This window comes from Astyanax mexicanus, chromosome 12 (assembly GCF_023375975.1).
Source record: "Astyanax mexicanus isolate ESR-SI-001 chromosome 12, AstMex3_surface, whole genome shotgun sequence".
NCBI lineage: Eukaryota > Metazoa > Chordata > Actinopteri > Characiformes > Acestrorhamphidae > Astyanax > Astyanax mexicanus.
The window spans coordinates 25,196,472-25,202,471 of NC_064419.1; positions in this window are offsets into that span (position 1 = coordinate 25,196,472).

The window sequence follows — 6,000 nt, forward strand, 5'->3', positions numbered from 1 at the left end:
CCCAAAAAAAAGTTCGGAAAATTTTGGGACCAAAAAAATTTTGACCGAAAAAAGAACTTCGAAAAAATTTTGACCCAAAAAAAAGTTTGAAAAATTTCCCAAAAAAAAGTTTGAAAAATTTTAGGACCAAAAAAATTTTGACCCAAAAAAAAGTTCGAAAAATTTTGGGACCAAAAAAATTTTGACCGAAAAAAAACTTCGAAAAAATTTTGACCCAAAAAAAAGTTTGAAAAATTTTGGGACCAAAAAAATTTTGACCGAAAAAAAAAATTCGAAAAAATTTTGACCCAAAAAAAAGTTTTAAAAATTTTGGGACCAAAAAAATTTTGACCCAAAAAAAAGTTCGGAAAATTTTGGGACCAAAAAAATTTTGACCGAAAAAAAAACTTCGAAAAAATTTTGAGCCAAAAAAAAGTTTGAAAAATTTTGGGACCAAAAAAATTTTGACCCAAAAAAAAGTTCGAAAAATTTTGGGACCAAAAAAATTTTGACCGAAAAAAAACTTCGAAAAAATTTTGACCCAAAAAAAAGTTTGAAAAATTTTGGGACCAAAAAAATTTTGACCGAAAAAAAAACTTCGAAAAAATTTTGACCCAAAAAAAAGTTTGAAAAATTTTGGGACCAAAAAAATTTTGACCCAAAAAAAAGTTCGGAAAATTTTGGGACCAAAAAAATTTTGACCGAAAAAAAACTTCGAAAAAATTTTGACCCAAAAAAAAGTTAGAAAAATTTTGGGACCAAAAAAATTTTGACCGAAAAAAAACTTCGAAAAAATTTTGACCAAAAAAAAAGTTTGAAAAATTTTGGGACCAAAAAAATTTTGACCGAAAAAAAAACTTCGAAAAAATTTTGACCCAAAAAAAAGTTTGAAAAATTTTTGGTACCAAAAAAATTTTGACCCAAAAAAAAGTTCGAAAAATTTTGGGACCAAAAAAATTTTGACCGAAAAAAAACATCGAAAAAATTTTGACCCAAAAAAAAGTTTGAAAAATTTTGGGACCAAAAAAATTTTGACCGAAAAAAAAACTTCGAAAAAATTTTGACCCAAAAAAAAGTTTGAAAAATTTTGGGACCAAAAAAATTTTGACCGAAAAAAAAACTTCAAAAAAATTTTGACCCAAAAAAAAGTTCGGAAAATTTTGGGACCAAAAAAATTTTGACCGAAAAAAAACTTCGAAAAAATTTTGAAAAATTTTGGGACCAAAAAAATTTTGACCCAAAAAAAAACTTCGAAAAAATTTTGACCCAAAAAAAAGTTTGAAAAATTTTGGGACCAAAAAAATTTTGACCGAAAAAAAAGTTTGAAAAATTTTGGGACCAAAAAAATTTTGACCCAAAAAAAAGTTTGAAAAAATTTTGACACAAAAAAAAGTTTGAAAAATTTTGGGACCAAAACAATTTTGACCCAAAAAAAAGTTTGAAAAATTTTGGGACCAAAAAAATTTTGACCCAAAAAAAAGTTCGAAAAATTTTGGGACCAAAAAAATTTTGACCGAAAAAAAACTTCGAAAAAATTTTTACCCAAAAAAAAGTTTGAAAAATTTTGGAACCAAAAAAATTTTGACCGAAAAAAAAACTTCCAAAAAATTTTGACCCGAAAAAAATTTAGAAAAATTTTGGGACCAAAAAAATTTTGACCGAAAAAAAACTTCGAAAAAATTTTGACCAAAAAAAAAGTTTGAAAAATTTTGGGACCAAAAAAATTTTGACCGAAAAAAAAACTTCGAAAAAATTTTGACCCAAAAAAAAGTTTGAAAAATTTTGGTACCAAAAAAATTTTGACCCGAAAAAAAAGTTCGAAAATTTTTGGGACCAAAAAAATTTTGACCGAAAAAAGAACTTCGAAAAAATTTTGACCCAAAAAAAAGTTTGAAAAATTTTGGGACCAAAAAAATTTTGACCGAAAAAAAAACTTCGAAAAAATTTTGAGCCAAAAAAAAGTTTGAAAAATTTTGGGACCAAAAAAATTTTGACCCAAAAAAAAGTTCGAAAAATTTTGGGACCAAAAAAATTTTGACCGAAAAAAAACTTCGAAAAAATTTTGACCCAAAAAAAAGTTTGAAAAATTTTGGGACCAAAAAAATTTTGACCGAAAAAAAAACTTCGAAAAAATTTTGACCCAAAAAAAAGTTTGAAAAATTTTGGGACCAAAAAAATTTTGACCCAAAAAAAAGTTCGGAAAATTTTGGGACCAAAAAAATTTTGACCGAAAAAAAACTTCGAAAAAATTTTGACCAAAAAAAAAGTTTGAAAAATTTTGGGACCAAAAAAATTTTGACCGAAAAAAAAAACTTCGAAAAAATTTTGACCCAAAAAAAAGTTTGAAAAATTTTGGGACCAAAAAAATTTTGACCGAAAAAAAAGTTTGAAAAATTTTGGGACCAAAAAATTTTGACCCAAAAAAAAGTTTGAAAAAATTTTGACACAAAAAAAAGTTTGAAAAATTTTGGGACCAAAACAATTTTGACCCAAAAAAAAGTTTGAAAAATTTTGGGACCAAAAAAATTTTGACCCAAAAAAAAGTTCGAAAAATTTTGGGACCAACAAAATTTTGACCGAAAAAAAACTTCGAAAAAATTTTGACCCAAAAAAAAGTTTGAAAAATTTTGAGACCAAAAAAATTTTGACCGAAAAAAAAACTTCGAAAAAATTTTGACCCAAAAAAAAGTTAGAAAAATTTTGGGACCAAAAAAATTTTGACCGAAAAAAAACTTCGAAAAAATTTTGACCAAAAAAAAAGTTTGAAAAATTTTGGGACCAAAAAAATTTTGACCGAAAAAAAAACTTCGAAAAAATTTTGACCCAAAAAAAAGTTTGAAAAATTTTGGTACCAAAAAAATTTTGACCCAAAAAAAAGTTCGAAAAATTTTGGGACCAAAAAAATTTTGACCGAAAAAAAACTTCGAAAAAATTTTGACCCAAAAAAAAGTTCGAAAAATTTTGGGACCAAAAAAATTTTGACCGAAAAAAAAACTTCGAAAAAATTTTGACCCAAAAAAAAGTTCGAAAAATTTTGGGACCAAAAAAATTTTGACCGAAAAAAAACTTCGAAAAAATTTTGACCAAAAAAAAAGTTTGAAAAATTCTGGGACCAAAAAAATTTTGACCCAAAAAAAAGTTTGAAAAATTTTGGGACCAAAAAAATTTTGACCCAAAAAAAAGTTTGAAAAAATTTTGACTCGAAAAAAAGTTTGAAAAATTTTGGGACCAAAAAAATTTTGACCCAAAAAAAAGTTTGAAAAATTTTGGGACCAAAAAAATTTTGACCCAAAAAAAAGTTCGAAAAATTTTGGGACCAAAAAAATTTTGACCGAAAAAAAACTTCGAAAAAATTTTGTCCCAAAAAAAAGTTTGAAAAATTTTGGGACCAAAAAAATTTTGACCGAAAAAAAACTTCGAAAAAATTTTGACCCAAAAAAAAGTTTTAAAAATTTTGGGACCAAAAAAATTTTGACCGAAAAAAAAACTTCAAAAAAATTTTGACCCAAAAAAAAGTTAGAAAAATTTTGGGACCAAAAAAATTTTGACCGAAAAAAAACTTCGAAAAAATTTTGACCAAAAAAAAAGCTTGAAAAATTTTGGGACCAAAAAAATTTTGACCGAAAAAAAAACTTCGAAAAAATTTTGACCCAAAAAAAAGTTTGAAAAATTTTGGTACCAAAAAAATTTTGACCCAAAAAAAAGTTCGAAAAATTTTGGGACCAAAAAAATTTTGACCGAAAAAAGAATTTCGAAAAAATTTTGACCCAAAAAAAAGTTTGAAAAATTTTGGGACCAAAAAAATTTTGACCGAAAAAAAAACTTCGAAAAAATTTTGACCCAAAAAAAAGTTTGAAAAATTTTGGGACCAAAAAAATTTTGACCCAAAAAAAAGTTCGAAAAATTTTGGGACCAAAAAAATTTTGACCGAAAAAAAACTTCGAAAAAATTTTGACCCAAAAAAAAGTTTGAAAAATTTTGAGACCAAAAAAATTTTGACCGAAAAAAAAACTTCGAAAAAATTTTGACCAAAAAAAAAGTTTGAAAAATTTTGGGACCAAAAAAATTTTGACCGAAAAAAAAACTTCGAAAAAATTTTGACCCAAAAAAAAGTTTGAAAAATTTTGGTACCAAAAAAATTTTGACCCAAAAAAAAGTTCGAAAAATTTTGGGACCAAAAATATTTTGACCGAAAAAAAACTTAGAAAAAATTTTGACCCAAAAAAAAGTTTGAAAAATTTTGGGACCAAAAAAATTTTGACCGAAAAAAAAACTTCGAAAAAATTTTGACCCACAAAAAAGTTCGAAAAATTTTGGGACCAAAAAAATTTTGACCGAAAAAAAACTTCGAAAAAATTTTGACCAAAAAAAAAGTTTGAAAAATTCTGGGACCAAAAAAATTTTGACCCAAAAAAAAGTTTGAAAAATTTTGGGACCAAAAAAATTTTGACCCAAAAAAAAGTTTGAAAAAATTTTGACTCGAAAAAAAGTTTGAAAAATTTTGGGACCAAAACAATTTTGACCCAAAAAAAAGTTTGAAAAATTTTGGGACCAAAAAAATTTTGACCCAAAAAAAAGTTCGAAAAATTTTGGGACCAAAAAAATTTTGACCGAAAAAAAACTTCGAAAAAATTTTGTCCCAAAAAAAAGTTTGAAAAATTTTGGGACCAAAAAAATTTTGACCGAAAAAAAAACTTCGAAAAAATTTTGACCCAAAAAAAAGTTTGAAAAATTTTGGGACCAAAAAAATTTTGACCGAAAAAAAAACTTCAAAAAAATTTTGACCCAAAAAAAAGTTCGGAAAATTTTGGGACCAAAAAAATTTTGACCGAAAAAAAACTTCGAAAAAATTTTGAAAAATTTTGGGACCAAAAAAATTTTGACCGAAAAAAAAACTTCAAAAAAATTTTGACCCAAAAAAAAGTTAGAAAAATTTTGGGACCAAAAAAATTTTGACCGAAAAAAAACTTCGAAAAAATTTTGACCAAAAAAAAAGCTTGAAAAATTTTGGGACCAAAAAAATTTTGACCGAAAAAAAAACTTCGAAAAAATTTTGACCCAAAAAAAAGTTTGAAAAATTTTGGTACCAAAAAAATTTTGACCCAAAAAAAAGTTCGAAAAATTTTGGGACCAAAAAAATTTTGACCGAAAAAAGAACTTCGAAAAAATTTTGACCCAAAAAAAAGTTTGAAAAATTTTGGGACCAAAAAAATTTTGACCGAAAAAAAAACTTCGAAAAAATTTTGACCCAAAAAAAAGTTTGAAAAATTTTGGGACCAAAAAAATTTTGACCCAAAAAAAAGTTCGAAAAATTTTGGGACCAAAAAAATTTTGACCGAAAAAAAACTTCGAAAAAATTTTGACCCAAAAAAAAGTTAGAAAAGATTTGGGACCAAAAAAATTTTGACCGAAAAAAAAACTTCGAAAAAATTTTGACCAAAAAAAAAGTTTGAAAAATTTTGGTACCAAAAAAATTTTGACCCAAAAAAAAGTTCGAAAAATTTTGGGACCAAAAAAATTTTGACCGAAAAAAGAACTTCGAAAAAATTTTGACCCAAAAAAAAGTTTGAAAAATTTTGGGACCAAAAAAATTTTGACCGAAAAAAAAACTTAGAAAAAATTTTGACCCAAAAAAAAGTTTGAAAAATTTTGGGACCAAAAAAATTTTGACCCAAAAAAAAGTTCGAAAAATTTTGGGACCAAAAAAATTTTGACCGAAAAAAAACTTCGAAAAAATTTTGACCCAAAAAAAAGTTTGAAAAATTTTGAGACCAAAAAAATTTTGACCGAAAAAAAAACTTCGAAAAAATTTTGACCCAAAAAAAAGTTAGAAAAGATTTGGGACCAAAAAAATTTTGACCGAAAAAAAAACTTCGAAAACATTTTGACCAAAAAAAAAGTTTGAAAAATTTTGGGACCAAAAAAATTTTGACCGAAAAAAAAACTTCGAAAAAATTTTGACCCAAAAAAAAGTTTGAAAAATTTTGGTACCAAAAACATTTTGACCCAAAAAAAAGTTCG